Raw genomic sequence first — 16,668 nt, 5'->3', positions numbered from 1 at the left:
CTGCCCGACAGAAACCTTGCATATAATAAATAATAAGTAAGACAGAACAGCTAGAACAGTCAGGTGAGTTCGGAAAATGACATCACTTCAGTGTAATGCAGCATTTAAGACCACTTTAACCCTGGAGACTGTATTTTGGGGCATGTTATTACAGGCCAAAAACCTTCCAAATATTTTCAAAAATATTCACATTTATCCCAAATATTTTCCCCCAAAAATGTACAAGCTCACAACGCAGCAGGATGTTTTTGAAAGTATAATAAGAGTAAGTGATTCAAAGCAGGAAAAGACTTATTTCTTCACTCAGAATGACATAATTCACATCACAGATTCCAACTTAACTGTCTACATGGATCAAAGTAATCCTTGTTTACGTGCCTCAAGGCATGTAATCCGAATATTATTTTTGACATGCACAAAGTGGATCAGTTTTTTTCCTGTAAATTTTCCAACCAGAGACCAACCTCAACCAACTAGAGAGAAAAGACAGGAATAAGTGTTTATATGCTGATATGTTCCTATTGATCTGGCTAATAAGCCAACTAAAATGTCAAATTAAAAACACCTTAAATACTTTAGTTATTTTAGAAATAGTCCATATTTTACTCAAGGGAGACACCGGCCGTCACAAGTTGATGATGTCATTTTGTCCATGTGTGGTCCAGCCCTATGGAATGTTTTTAGCACGTCCTAATAAAAAACTAGTTTATACTTCCTAAGGTTAATATGAACATCAAAACAATATTTTAAATATGTTTTATTAGCACATGCATTCCATAGGGCTGGGCCACACATGGACAAATGACATCATCAACCTGCGACGGCTGTTGTCCCCCTTGAGTAAAAGATGAACCATTTCTAAAATAGATAAAATATTTAAGGTGTTTTTAAATGTTTGGCTTATTAGCCAGGGGTCCTTTGAATATCAAAAGATTTAAACCATCCCTCTCAACCAGAATGAGAATTGGGATATTCTCTTCCAATTGACATGATTACGTGAGGCACCTTTATTCTGATTGAGCCGTCATTCTGAATATAAGAGGAACATTGGGGTCCATGTACAATGCAGTTGTCAAGGCGACCATTGCTCCGAGCCGCATCCACAAACAGAATAGAATCTCCCGTGGTGAGAATAGTCTCACCAGGGGCCATGGGGTACAACCCAGCTTAATATCAGGGGCCTCTAGGGACCATGTTGTACAACGTATTACTGCCAGGGGCCATGCTGTACAACCCAGCTTACAGGTCAGGGGCCGTCAGGGGCCACACATTGTCAATGTGTGGTTTCTCAACTTTCTCCGATCCAAAACGTGGCACAAGCACTGTTCAGGGGTCTGGCACGACAATAGCACACTGTGACTACATCAGTGTTTAACACTTCAAAAAAGGCCACAACTCAGTGACCATTGCTCTGATCAGTACAATATAGGACTAGATTTTCAAGTTAGGGAAAAAAATCCCAGATGATATCTAGTCTCAGTATAATATTGATACAAGTTCTCTCTCCTGATTGGATAAAATTGGCATCCCGACCTGAAAATGTATTTTCTGTTTATTGAAGAGCTGGAGAGACAGGGAGACCCTCGTTGCTGAACAATTATCGGGGGTGGTCCGAACGCAGCACAGGGCGTCATTTCATCTCACGTGGTCACATGCAGCAGCAGCAGCAGCAGCAGCAGCAGCAGCAGCAGCAGCCCAGCAGATGTAAATAACCAACGGAGCCGGTTTAATCCATTAAGACCGGGAACGCATCAGTGTCATTTTAAGATTTATTTGGCTATTCAGAAATAGCAGATCTACAAGCTCATAGCGCGTCACCAAGGGCCGCACCTATGAGCTTGTAGATCTGCTATATATTCTTTTTAAATCATGGAAAATTTGTGCAAATCTTTGAATATACATATATATATATATATATGTGTTTTAAAGCAAACATTTTTAACTCAGATCTGTGCTTCTGGGGGTCCCTGAACAACATATTTTGAGATCGGGGTCCATGGCCAAATACATATAATTTTGGGGGTCCTTGACATGGAAAGGTTATTTAGCAACATACTGTTAGGATTTAGATTTATTAGATTATGTATTTGGCCGCGGACTCTGTATTGGTCCCTGGAACAAAACATCAAAATGTTTTGTTCCAGGGATCCCCCCCAGAAGCAAAGATTTGAGTTACAAATGGTCGCTTTAAAAATATATATATATATATTCAAAGATTTGCACACATTATTTTGCTCGCCGCGCTATGAGCTTGTAGATCTGCTATTTAAGAAGAAATAGAAATCTTTAAAATGACACAGATGCGTTCCCAGATTGAATGGGTTAATTTGCAGTGTCCCAGGTTGTATAGGCCACAAGTCTACTCATTCACTTCACATCTGTCTTCTTGTACACTGTCATTCTCTCAGTCCTGCCGTGCCCATGCCGTTCCACTCAAGACAGTAGCTATCCAGATAAATATCAAATATCAAACAGGCCCGTCCCGTCCTGTGAGCGACTCGGGTGGCTTAAGATTGGATCTTTGAACCGCTCACACTAGAGGATGAATCATGCCCAACACTCGCTCCCGAACGAGGCTGGGGTACAGAGCGCGGCACAAAGTGTCTTGTAGATCTGCTATTTTTGAATGCTTTCCCGGTTTTAAGGATGACTTTTTTCCAAAAGGCCCAAACTGCCAAAGATGATTTTGACGACTTTTTCTTTTTTGGTGTTTCCACTAGATGGCGCAGTTCCAAAACCTATGCGCCACCATTTCAGGCTCAGACACAGAGAGATCTAGGAGATCACGTGATCACAAGATTTACTCCTCCATCCACTTCCTTCCTTTTTTCACGGAAACACAGTGAAAGCCCCCGTGATTAGAAACCATCAGGGGATCGATCATACTGGAGATAAATATTATGTGACTATTCTGTGAAAATCGCTGGCAGAAGCTGCACACAGCCAGAAATAGGGCATAGCAGTGGCGGCCATTTTCTGGTTCCACTCCAAAATAGTCAATGCGTTTTTCCCATTGACATTTCCAAAAATATTTATATCAATTATTTTAAGCCTAGAATCAAGCCATCCAGGGTCCTGGTGAATCATGACCATAAAACGTTTGATTCGGTGAAAAGAACGTATTTGAAAACGGCAAAACAAAGGGTATTTATTAAATATAGTAGATCATATAATTAGATATAAAATAAAATAAAATCATAGAAACAAATGTTTTATGGTCATGATTCACCAGGACCCTGGATGGCTTGATTCTAGGCTTAAATGAATTGATATAAATATTTTTGGAAATGTCAATTGGAAAAATGCATTGACTATTTTGGAGTGGAACCAGAAAATGGCCGCCACTGCTATGCCCTATAAAGTCTGGCAGGAAAAGAGTTCATGGGTTTTAAGACGCAAGGAAAGGACACAAGTGAGGGAAACAAGGATATCATTTGAGGACCTAGGCTGGGACGCACCCTGTGGTGTCCCGGGAACTGAGCTGACTCCATGGAACAACTAACAACATGCTGGAGTTACTAAGATACAGTATGTCCACCGGACGCTGTGCCTTTAAATAAGTGAATGACAATGTATTTCTACATGACTAAAGCAAATGTCACAAACGTCTGTGTCAAGTGTTTGAGGAACTGTAGCAACCACAATACTTTGTCGCTGTCGGGCAGAAACCTTGTATCTCCACATTTCAACAGTAAATGAATCCCCTGCCCTGCTTTATCATACTACAGTGTCACACAGAAAGTAGCACAAATAGACGATCTACAAGCTCACAACACATCGCCACGCGTTGTGAGCTTTTAGAGTTGCCATTTTTGTATTTTTTTTTTTTTTTAAGTTCCAAAGTTTATACGTTTAACTGACAGTGGATAAGTGTGTGCGTGGGTTTTATAAATATTGAACCAATGAAAAAGGTATTAAGAGCTTGTGAGTAAATAATAACTACATTACATCCAGAACACATGATTCTTTTTACCGTTTCCTGAAAATGCTCTGTTTTGGACATACAAGCTTTTCACCCGACACGATTTGTGAAAGCAAACTGCAATGTGAAATTGGGCGGCAGAGGTCAACAAGTACACAGGAAGATCACCCTGCCACAACAGATTTCTTTGGCTATTCAAAAATAGCAGATCTACAAGTGCCGTGCTATGAGCTTGTAGATCTGCTATTTATTTTTTTTACGTGAAAATCTTGAACATTTTTAAACTCTGTTACAACTTCTGGGGGGGTCCCTGGAACAAAATAATTTGAGATGGGGGTCCACGGCCAAATACATTATAATTTTTGAGAACCACTGATATTACAGCAACATAAGTTTAAAAAATTTTTGATTTAGAAGACATTTGTACATTTTGTAGAATCCCCAGAAGCAAAGATTTGAGTTACAAATGTTTGCTTTCAAAATATATACATATTCAAAGATTTGCCAAAAATGGCTACGATTTTTCAAAAAATGATAGCAGATCTACAAGCTCATAGCTATGAGCTTGTAGATCTGCTATTTTTTAATAGCCAAAGAAATCTAAAAATGACACAGATGCGTTCCCGGTTGGAATGGGTTAAAAGCACAATGCTTTTGATAGCAATGACATTACATGATCCAGCATCAGTCCATCTGTGACAAGAAAGTCAGGGGTGTAACAATCGCACTAATCGATTAAATCAATAATACAAAATAATTGATAATTTAATGAGATAACTGATTAATAAATTTTCCCTGTTTTGGGCTGCTTGGGCAGAGGCAAACAAACAAAAAAAAGGAAAATAATACATAAAAATACTGCAATTAGACAATCTAAAAGCTTGTCGATGTTTCTCGATTATTCAATTAATCTGAAAAGTAATTGATAGAATAATCGCTAAGAAAATACTCAATAGTTGGAGCCCTACTTGAAAGTATCACACTTTGCAAGCTGCAACACATTTTTGCACAGGCAAACTTGTGCATGTACACACACGTACACGTTCTCTCTCGTACGCACGTGCACACACACACACACGCACACACATCATCATAAAACGTGTACCATAGCAATATAAAAGTAGTCCTGGAGAAGAAAAATAAACACCATTTCCCAGAATGCCTCAGCCAGCTGGCCTAACAGAAGTATACTGTGGCGTTTTTTTTTTTCCTTTGACCTTATAGTGTCTGGAACAAGCACCAAATATCAAGTCATTTCAACTGAAAAGTAAATGGAATTAACATAAAGTGGAACCTCGCGCTAAAGTGTTGGTGTGCATGTAACTGTTTTTAAGTGAACATGCAGTATGTTCACTTAAAAAACAGTAAAGATACCAAGCATATTTCCACGGAGCGAGATAACACTGTTATTAGGACAACTTGTTCAATATGACATTGTACAGTAGCTCTAGATGTTAGTAGTAACTATAAACATACTACATTATCTGGTTAAACACAACCGCACACCCACAAGGCCGAGTGAGACAGAGAAAGTAAAAATCAATGTCTACAAATGTATGTTATTGATGTGGCCTACATCCCGAAGGTCAATTTAACACAAATGCATGACAAATAGTAGGTCAATGAGCTTATCCAATGAGGTGTGTCTAGACTGTGTCAATATTGGGTGGTAAATAGAGAATGTACATGGGGTCGGATTTTAACCACAGATAATGTAGTGGTAATTATTACACTTCTTAAAAGTTAGCCTGGGTAGTATATGGATATTATATTGATATCAGATTAAATATCATCTGGGATTTGGGATATAGTAATATTGTGTTGACTTTTCCTAGTTTTTAATCACTTAAGCTCTACGTTATACTTTCAAAATGTTCCAAAATGTGAAAATAAAGTTTTCAAGTCTTGTTCTTGTTGTGAACTTGTAAATCAGCTATTTTCCCTATTTTTCAAAAATGTATTAACAATATTGATATGGAGGTATTTGGTTAAAATATATTGACGTTTGATGTTGTCCCTATGGCCCAGCCCTATTAAAGGCATGGTATGTAACGTTGCCCTGTGTTTACACACAACAAAACAATAAATACATGTTTAACAATCATGTCCCCCTCTATACCAGCAGTTACCAGCCACTGGAGCAGTGTTTACCTGCAGAAACATATTGCCCTCTCGCTGTATTTTGGTGTTTTCACCGCTTGTTTTGGTAGACAGGATGTTTTTGGGTCTACCAAAACAAACCGCCGGGCAATGTGTTCCTGCAGGTAAACACCACCACTATTCTAGTGACTGTGATGAACTGCTGGTGTAGAGGGAATGATGGGTACACAATGTATACAGATACATTATTTTGTTACGTAAACAAACACAGGGCAGAGTTACATACTATCAAACAGCACACAAGTGCTACTTAAACGTCAATGTGTGTGCCTTGTCTGCAAAGGTGGCAAACAGAGCTGGGGCATGGGCAAATTATGTGCCTTTCCTGCCAAAAAAAATTATGTGTCGCTAACTGACTGTACTCCCATGTGATAAGAAGCATTTTGTCCCGCTTGGGTGGAAACCTTGCATGTCTAAAACAGGTCCTTTTTTATCACTTAAAAAAACCTGTTAAGCTACTGAAAATAGCCGATCTACAAGTTAACAAAGATCAGCTATTGTCACTACCTTTGTGTGACAGTCTTGTATGATTAAGTAGGGCATTGATTTATTAAAAAAAACACATTAAAAAAATATAATAAGGGAAGTATCTGCCCACCACCGGAGTCTAGGGGTTCGAATCCGCCGCGGTGCATCCGGCTTCATTGAGCGTCTATACGAACACAATTAGCCCGTGTTCGGGGGAGGGAAGCCGGGCGGGCAGGGTGATGTTTGTCACTACACATAATCCTAAAGGGCTGGGGGGCGGCACCCGTCAGCGGGGAGTGTTGGGCGGGAGGAGTAGGACGGAGGCCCTATACATCCTCCCGGTGGGGGCTCCTCACTGGCAGGTGAGTCAGTAGGATACGACAGCAGTGCAAACGCACAGAAATGTGTGAGGGGAGAAATTACAGTACATTTTGAATTCCGGACTTTCACTATGTATTTCTATATTGCAGTATTGATACTTTTGCTTAAGTATGAAATTGGAGTGCTTTTTCCACCACTGGAAATAAGGAGATACAAGGTTTCTGCCTGACAGCAGCAACTGGGGGTTTTCAGCTCTCTCATTAATGGTGTGTACATTTGACGTGTGGCTGCTGACTGGCTGTGTGTTTAAACACATGGTCCGAGGCTGCGTGCCAGGAATACACACCCACATGAAGCCAAACAAACATAATACACCCAGTGGCGGAAAGTAACTAAGTACATTTACGTAAGTACTGTACCTAAGTACAATTTTAACAACCAAAACTGTCAAAAATTAAAGTGGGGTAAAAAGAAAAGTACAATATTTGCCTCTGAGATGAGTAGTGGAGTAGAAGTATAATAACATATCAAAAAATTGAAGTAAATATACCTCAAAATTGTAGTTGAGTACAGCACTTGAATAAATGTACTTAGTTACCTTCCACCACAGCCACGCCTGAAGCCAAACCAACAGAATAGACGTGCCTGAACCAAACAAACAAAGGTTTACACCACACAGTTGGAGGTGGATTTACCACAGCGCCACAACTACAGCTGAACGATTGGGGAGGAAACATGTGATTTTTCACACCGATATATTACGATTATGATTAAATTCACACTTTAATGGTTCAAAGTCAAGCTTTAATTTTGTTTGCTGTTAGCAGTAGAACTACCACAACATTAGATACGGTCAACATAAGCTGATATTTATAGGACCATGTTGGTGTTATTTCATGTTTAGCTCCCTGAATATTATTTACATTTACATACCGTACCACACTGAAATAAATGGAAACGGCTTCTTTTCATGTCAAGGACCCCCAAATTAACATGTATTTGGCCACGTACCGCCATCAGAAAATATTTTGATGTGTTGCTAAAATGTTTTAAAAATATTCATTATTTTTTCAAAATACTTTTGAAAATAGCAGATTAGCTCCAATGGTGAGAGCTTGTAGATTGATGTAGTGTTATTTTGATACTATTTTAACCCATTAAGAACGGGAACGCATCTGTGTGTCATTTTTAGATTTGTTTGGCTATTCAAAAATAGCAGATCTACAAGCTCGAAGATCTGCTATTTTTGAAAAATCTTGAAAATGTGTGCAAATCTTTGCATATACAGTATATATGTTAAAGCGAAATATTTTGTACCCAGAGGCAAAAGATTTGAGTTGAAAATGTTTGCTTTAAAAAATATTCACACACACACACACAAAGATTTGCTAAATCTCGGCACTCGGTGCCGCGCTATGAGCTTGTATATCTGCTATTTTTGAATAGCCAAAGAAACCTAAAATGACAGAGATGCGTTCCCGGATTGAATGGGTTAACACATTTTGCTGGGGACCCCCTGGAACCCCCCCAAGGGACCCCTGGGGTACCCGGACCCCACTTTGAGAACCACTGTCAATCTAGACAGTGAGCTAAACATGAAAGCATATTGTCCTTTTAGTGTCGGCCTACATGTGTAAGGGTGAAAACCAATATTGTATTGGATTCATGGATATAATATTACTAGTGCCAGCTTACATAAGTGGTCAGGTATGAATGGTATGCACCTAGAACTAATGTAAAGCAGTCAGAAAATACATACCGCCTAAACCATTGGTTCTCATAGTGGGGCAAAAGTAGTTCATATAGCGTCGCAATCATTTTGACCACTTTATCCATTTATATGTTGGCAGTTCCAAAACAGCAGATCTACAAGCTCATATATCTGCTATTTTTGTCATTTCTTGTTACAAATCTTCACTTCTGGGGGTCCCTGGCAAGCAAGAGACATTTTCAGATGGGGGTCTGCGGCCGATACATAATATCATTTTGGAGGTCCTTGACATGAAAACGTTTGAGAACCAGCGACCTGTTCACATTTCACAAGCCTGGGGTTTTCTTCAAAAAAACAACAACACAATTTTACTGTATATCAGTGATCATATGCCATGTCATTTAAAATGTCAACTACATTCTTTTTCTACTTTGTATTACATAATGCCTTGCAATGGAGCCAACCTTGCTTTGACAGCATCATGTATAATGCTGGCACATAGCAGTTCTCAAACATTGTTCAAGTCAGGGATAGGCCTGTCACAATTATTACATAATCGCTGAATCACAATTATGTTTGTATCATCCTCATAATCATTTCCATGTTTGAAAATGTCCATACATTTTCAGAAAATAGTGGAAATAGCAGATCTTTCCTATTTAGTAAAGAATTATAAAGTGTCAGTCATTTCTTTGTATAATTGTCTCTGTTGGGTGGAAACCTCAAAGTGTTACTTTTCAGGATTAGATTTTTTCTTTTTAAATGGCAAAAGTAGCAGATCTACAAGCTCAAAACACGGTGCGAACGAGCTTGTGGATCTGCTACTTTTGATGCTTTTGTGATTGTGATTTACGGAAAAACACAAACATTATGAATATGGAGGTTTCTGCCCGACAGCAACGATATTTAGGCCAAGTTATGTGTCAGATGTGCCCTGCGAAACTTCTTTACGAAGCCTTAAAAAGACAAAAAGTTAATTTGTATATGTTCCAATGTCCAAAGCCAAAAACACAATTACATTTGCATTGACAATTAACTGTCAGGTAAAATGTCATGATCGTGACAGCCTTAGTCAAGGACCCTAAATTGATATGTATTAGAGCAGTGGTTCTCTGGGGACCACCAGAGGCCCTTGAGGGGGTTCCAGGTGGTCCCCAGCTAAATGATAGTTGGTAACCAAATGGAGTAATGGACCCTAAATAGATCATTAACTCTTGAGAGCGTAAAATGAAACCAAATGGACCCATAAGGGTCCATTTGGTTTCATTTTACGCTCTCAAGAGCTACATTATTGTTAAACATCTGCATTATTTAATTAAAGAAGTGCTATTTTGATCAACGTTGGCCTGTTCTCTCTCCTATGGTACCAACATCAATACAGCATGGATGGAATTGTGGAAATCGTATCCAACGATAACAAAATATTCTAAGTCTCGGGTCTGAGAGGCTAAATCTCCTCAAATGGTGGTTCCGAGGCTCAAACGCTGAATAAATAATGGACCTGGATATGAAAAAGGGTTGAAAACCACTGTATTAGAGCACTGTCAGACAATATGAAACGATTTTGAGACAGGGACCTCCATAAGAGCAGATGTTAGTTGTTAGTTCAGATATAGTACATACTGTAGGTGAGGAGAGAGAAAGCTATGAGTCAGTCATTCTTATACTGTACATAGCTATACTCTCATTGGGTTAACTACAAGCCACTGAAATAAGAGGGAAATTAAACTGTTCCTCATTTTGCTGGGGACCCCCTGGAATCCCCTGACGGGACTCCTGGGGGTCCCAGGACCACATATTGAGAAACACTGGCATTATAGGCCTTCATAATCTCACGCTCTCAAACGCCATACAGTCATTCTCAGTAAAGAAACAAGTAGGCTATAGTAGTAACAGATACAGGAGACGTGTCTATACTTCAAACAAAAAAAAAGGTCTACTGCAATTCCAAGAATGTAATCTCTTATGCATGAACCATATGCACTGATGTATGTGCGGGCAAATATGGAAGCTTCGCTTCTAGTGTACTGCTGCTGTGTAGAGAGAGAGAGGAGAGAGACACAGAGAGAGAGACAGAGAGAGAGAGACAGAGAGAGAGACAGACAGACAGAGTGAGAGAGAGGCGACAGTTTGAAACACAGAGAGAGAAAGACAGATAGAGAGAGACAGATACAGACAGAGCGAGACAGAGAGACAGACAGACACAGAGAGAGACAGATAGACAAAGAGACAGACAGAGACAGATAGACAGAGAGACAGACAGACCGACCTAGTATTTAAATAATATCCCAACTTAAAGTACCATTGGCCTGTTTTTTTTTTATGGCCCTACAATAACTATAAGATCCACTGACTGTAGCGTCTGAACAATGACACAACATAATGGCATGACATGATTGCAACAGCCTGCCAAAACGCCACCCTTCCACGATCCCATCGAATAGACAGCCCAATGTGTCATTTTGTGTCAATTTGTAGCAGTGGTGGGAAAAGTACTCAGATATTTTACTTAAGTAAAAGTAGCAATACCACAATACAAATACAAGTTACAAGTAAAAGGCCTGTGTTTGAAATGTTACTCGAGTAAAAGTACAAAAGTATTGGCATCAAAATATAGTACCAAAAGTAAAAGTACTAAAATGTTTGAAAATAGCAGATCTACAAGCTCACAACGCCCCGTGATGCGACGCGATGTGAGCTTGTAGATCTGCTATTTTCAAATAGCCTAAGTATAAAATAAGGCTAAAGTGGTATGTTTTATAATGTAATAATGTATATAGTATCTGCAAAGTAACTAGTGACTTAAGTTTCCAAATAATTGTAGTGGAGTAAAAGTATAATGTTTGCCTCTGAGATTTAGTGGAGTAGAAGTAAAAGTACTGAAAAATGGAAATACTCCAATAAAGTAAAAATAATTGTACTTAAGTAGTGTACAGTACTTGAGTACATGTAATTAGTTACTTTCCACCACTGATTTGTAGCATCTGAGAAGTGTACAAATGTAACATGGGTCCATTATTTGGTTACATTTGTACACTTCTCAGACGTCAAACCAACACGTACACATTATTCTACACAATGTGTATCCCTTGCAACAGTCGGCTGAACAAGGAAATCGCAACACACACACACACACACACACACACACACACACACACACACACACACACACACACACACACACACACACCACACCCCGCACACAAGAATGCAGAGCCGGAGGCTGCATAGTTCAGTTTGACCGCTATAACTGCACTGTCTTACACACATTGTCATTAAAGCTTAAAATAAATAAAACGCCATTGTAACCGGTAAACGGTTTTGTTGACGTTCATATAGTTTTGTACAAAACTCAACAACGTCCTGTTCCCAGGGGGGGGCGACCCTGTAGAATAATAGCTGCTGTTTATAATAAAACATAATTACAGTCGGTTGTGGAGAAATATGGGTGCGACGTTAATGCGTAAAATAATGCAATTCTGGTTTATTTAGTAATTTAAACGTTGGAGGGGGGGTTTAAAAAAGGAGCTTGTGGGACGCGGTGAAAAAGTTGTGTCAAACGCTGGAGGAAAAAAAACTTTTTTTTCTCTCCCTCAAGAACGACCAAAAACCGTGTGTGAGCCCATTTTGAAGGAAGACTCGCCCCAAAACACGCTCGCCCCCAGTGGTTCTTGTATTCTATACAAGAAATTGTTGTATTATATACAAGAATAGCACGAAAATATTTCGAACCTTATCCTTTTTAAGGTTTTTTCGAACCTTATCCTCAGTACTTAAAAAATGATTTTACTGAGGATAAGGTTAGAAATAAGTTTAGGTTTAGGCATAGTTTTACTGAGGATAAGGTTAGAAATAAGTTTAGGTTTAGGCATAGTTTTACTGAGGATAAGGTTAGGAATAAGGTTAAGTTTAGGCATAAATTCACTGAGGTTAAGTTTAGGAATAAGGTTAGGTTTAGGCATAGTTTTACTGAAGTTACGTTTAGGAATAAGGTTAGGTTTAGGCATAGTTTACTGAGGAATACCAGGTGAATACCGCCGGCTTTGCCCGGGGGGGCGACTGTTTTTTGGGGCGAGCGTTTTGGTATTCATTTAAACTAGCTTTATTAAACTGTGGATGGAAGTAACGTCGCCAACAAGCTCAGCGTTTCACACACCACGACGGGCGGGTTGAACTTAAAACCATTTAACCCATTTTAAACTAGCTTTATTTCAACTATGGAAGTAACTTTTTCTCTTCTTCTTCTTCTTCTTCCAAGAACGTCAGTCGGACTCGGAAGGAAGTAAAGTTCTGTAAAAACACACACAAAAAACGTTTTGTTATTCAACTCACCTCTGTCTGTCTGCCTGCCTGTCTGTCTGTCGCACTGCGCGCCTCTGTGTGTCCGTCCTTGTGTGTGTGTAATAAGGGTCAGAATGCTGTATATATATATATAAATATATATATATTGAGAGATGTTCTTTAGGGTGAAGGGCAGCCGAGCGCTTTTCTTTTTTTTTTCTTCTTCTCCTTCCTTCCCTGTTGGGTTCAAACTCCACCCTCCCTCCAGCGCCTTGACGCGCACGCGCGCGGTGTAATATATATATATATATATATTTGTTTGTTTTTACTGCCGTGCACGCGCGCCGTGGTGGAAGAAAGTAGGCTAATCGAGTCATTTTTATATGAATGAGTAAAAGTAGATATATCATTAAAAAACATATACATATTATTTATTTAATTGTATTAATTGATTTAGTTGATTTTTATTTTATTTTATCATTGAGCTTTTTATTTATTTCATTTTGGATTTGATTTATTTCATTGTGTGGTATTTTATTTTTTTTAATGTTTGGACCTATGGACCTATGGATTGATTGATGTACTTTATTTAGTCGAGAACAACAGTACAAGTACAAATTCACAATACAAGGTCTTCCATATATCCTATCCATATATCATATATTAGCTATGTCATAATTGTCATTTCATGTGGATTTTATTTTGAACCCACCCAAAAAAAACGCCGTGCACGCACGCGCGCAGTGATGGAATAATTTAAGGCTATACTCGAGTGCTTTTACTTGAATAAAAAGTAGTTAGGCCTCTATATGTCAATTTGTATCATCTGAGGGAAGGTGCACACATCTGTACACCCTCAGATGTAACACTGAGGATTATACATTATTCTACATAATGTTTAGCTATAAGAAAGTACCAATGCCATAAAACAGTACAGATGACATAATGTCCTGTATTAAAATGTTTTACTTGAGTAAAAGTACAAAAGTATTGGTATGAAAAATAGATTATGTGTCAAAGTAGAAGTACTAGATTTTTCTAATAAACAAAATGTGTGTGTGTGTGTGTGTGTGTGTGTGTGTGTGTGTGTGTGTGTGTGTGTGTGTGTGTGTGTGTGTGTGTGTGTGTGTGTGTGTGTGTGTGTGTGTGTGTGCGCGTGCTTGTGTGACTCCTTTCCATACCTGTGCTGTGACACCAAGCCGCGTCATCCTCGAACCCAGGTCTCCCTCCTTCCATTTGCTCTCTCCTTGCGTGAGAGAGCAACATGACTGCCTCCTTGTGGCCGGGGAGAGATATTGCACTTAAGAGCATCAGGCAGTACTTTCTTGTCAGTGGTGCTCTACAAATACCAGACACCAGCAGTGGTGGAAAAAGTAGCCTACTCACAAGTAAAAGTCCGGAATGCAAAATGTACCTGGGTAAAAGTACAAAAGTATTGGATATTTTTTGGGGGAAGGCTGGGCACTCGTTGTGAGCTTGTAGATTGGATAGTTTACATTTTACAAGACATCTACAAGACAATAAAATAAGCATTACAGATCCTTTTGCACACCCTCAGAGTTTAAATAACACTGAGGATTTTACAGTCTAGATTGGGGTCCCTGAGATTAAATAATCAGAAATGAACCAGCGTATAGCTGGGTTAACAATACGACAAAATGTAGCCATAAGCAGACCATTACCCATTGAGGGCCATTCTCTCACACACTGCTTTAGCTCAGACAGTGACATAAACTCAGTAAACCCAATAACTAGGCCTATAGGCTAGGCTTAAAGTCATCATGACTAGACCAGGAGCGTCAATTGGGTATGGCAAGGTATAGCAGGGGCCATATTGGCTCTAGAAAAAAAGGGGGAAAAAACATGAATAGTAGCCCACCAAGATATTCAGAAATCGAAAGCATAATCAGCCGGATTTCCTGTTTTCAAAAATGTTTAAAGGTCATACCATATTTTCGTGTGTGGTAAAACAACATTGTTGTAAATAATACGTATTTTGATTTGATTTATTTGAAAAGCAATAAAACTACATGGCTACAGCAGTTCGAGGATAACACAAAAACGTCCTGAGACTTATTTCCATTGAGGTCCTCTCACAGTTAACAGTTGATAAGTTAAAAAAATACATTACAATACAAAACACTCCCTTATCATTCCCTAGACTAATGACCCTCTATAGGGGAACCTTTTCTAATAGACATGCTTTTGTCTGCTTGGTTTCGAGGCCGCTCCACTGTGTGGCTCCTATGGAATTCAATTCAATTCAAACTTTATTCTAGACACAGAGGGGGTCCATAGAGTACATACAAATCATCAAATTCAAAAAAAAAAAAAAAAAAAAACATAAAATCATAAATAGAGGCTGACTCTCCAGTGTTTACGCAGCCTGGACGAGTACCGGAGAAAGCTCTTCCCAGGATTGACTATATCCTCAATAATACTGTTCCGGGACTCATCCAGGCGAGACATAAATCCATACATAAAAGTGCCTTAATAGAGCCATTCCACGACCACATGTTACAAACAAGTAACTGGCACTATGCCATCTAGGGACCTTAAGTAGTATCCTCAGGGCATCACTGTAGGCCACTTTAAGCCTCTGCGTGCTAGCTTTCTTGTACAGGTATGTGCACCACAGGAAGGCTGTATACTGAGCACAGCCTACCTGTGGTGCACATACAAGAAAGCTAGCATGTATAATACATGGGAGTGCAGAAATTAAAAAGTGCACACTTGACAGGACCTGAAAACATACGAAGCAGCATATTAGCCTGGGCATAAAGTTTGCGGCACTCCCCAGAGATATCTCTATCAACATGGAGATTGTCAGTGAAAATTACACTGGCTCTGGTGAAAAAAAATTGCACTTTGTTTACCTGAGTAAAACATGTCTTTAAAAATATGGGGACCTCGCCATATATGATCTTATGAATGGTTAATCTGGCCATGGTAACCCTGGATTCTACTGGGAACCAGTTAAGCTCTCTAAACTGGTTCCTACCTAAATGGGTTCTGGCCTGGGCCCCATCCCTATTCTGTCTATCTAAGAAGAACGTCACAGATCTTGATCGCAGCACGAGGCGTTGTGAGCTTGTAGATCTGCTATTTTTGGCTAAAGTTCTCCTCAGAATAGGGATGCTAGTGTTCAAGTGGTTAATGTATAAAAAGTTTCCTATCACACAAATATTTGGCGGCCCCCCTGTAGTAGCTCTGAGGACCCCTTAGGGGTCCCGGACCCCCAGTTGAAGACCCCTCCTCTATAATAATCCTGTTCCGTTGCTGACTCTCCTCCACTGCCTGAAACACATGCAGAATCTCTCATTTATAATGTAAATTCATTCATTTAATTCAATAACTCATTCATTGAGTTATTTGTCTTTTTCTTCCCTTTTCTCCTCTGCACTGTCAAAAGTTCCCTATTGGAAGCGTCATCACCTGCGATCTACATGATACAATGCCCCTGTGGCCTAGCGTATGTTAAACAACTCGAAAATTAAAGCAACATATTAGTGAGCACAAGAGCTCAATACGCAGGAACGATCGGGACTATCCTTGCAATATTCATTTCAATGATGCAAAACACGACATATCCTCTTTCAAATTCCAGAGGATAGAACAAATCCAGATATTTACACTTCAAACATTGGCCCCAAAAGGCTTAAATGACGGATTTGCACTTAATGTCATGCTGTCACTGTGGGTTTGTTAATTGGATGGACTGCCCTATGTGACCTGTGCTTTTTATTTTTTGAGATTTGTGTTTTATACTTTTACCTTTATTCTGACTGATTTTGATTATTACTAG

At 39.3% G+C, this 16,668-nt stretch overlaps 1 protein-coding gene across 2 annotated transcripts in view; it reads right to left on the bottom strand.

The window, feature by feature from the left end:
- The window catches only part of tln1 (talin 1), a 116,894-nt gene extending 103,815 nt beyond the window's left edge, over positions 1-13,079 (bottom strand). Inside the window, exon 1 of one of the 2 annotated variants that reach the window (XM_080420458.1) lies at positions 12,911-13,079. The gene's annotated coding sequence lies outside the window, so the exon portion shown is untranslated. The remainder of the gene's footprint in view (positions 1-12,910) is intronic. The other variant, XM_080420457.1, reaches the window with a different exon arrangement.
- Positions 13,080-16,668: the final 3,589 nt, after the last annotated feature.

The sequence above is a fragment of the Gymnoscopelus braueri genome, assembly GCF_963280865.1.
Source record: "Gymnoscopelus braueri genome assembly, chromosome: 22".
Classification (NCBI taxonomy): Eukaryota; Metazoa; Chordata; class Actinopteri; order Myctophiformes; family Myctophidae; genus Gymnoscopelus; species Gymnoscopelus braueri.
Note: the sequence above shows the minus strand (reverse complement) of the source record. Positions and strands in the feature narration are given on the sequence as shown.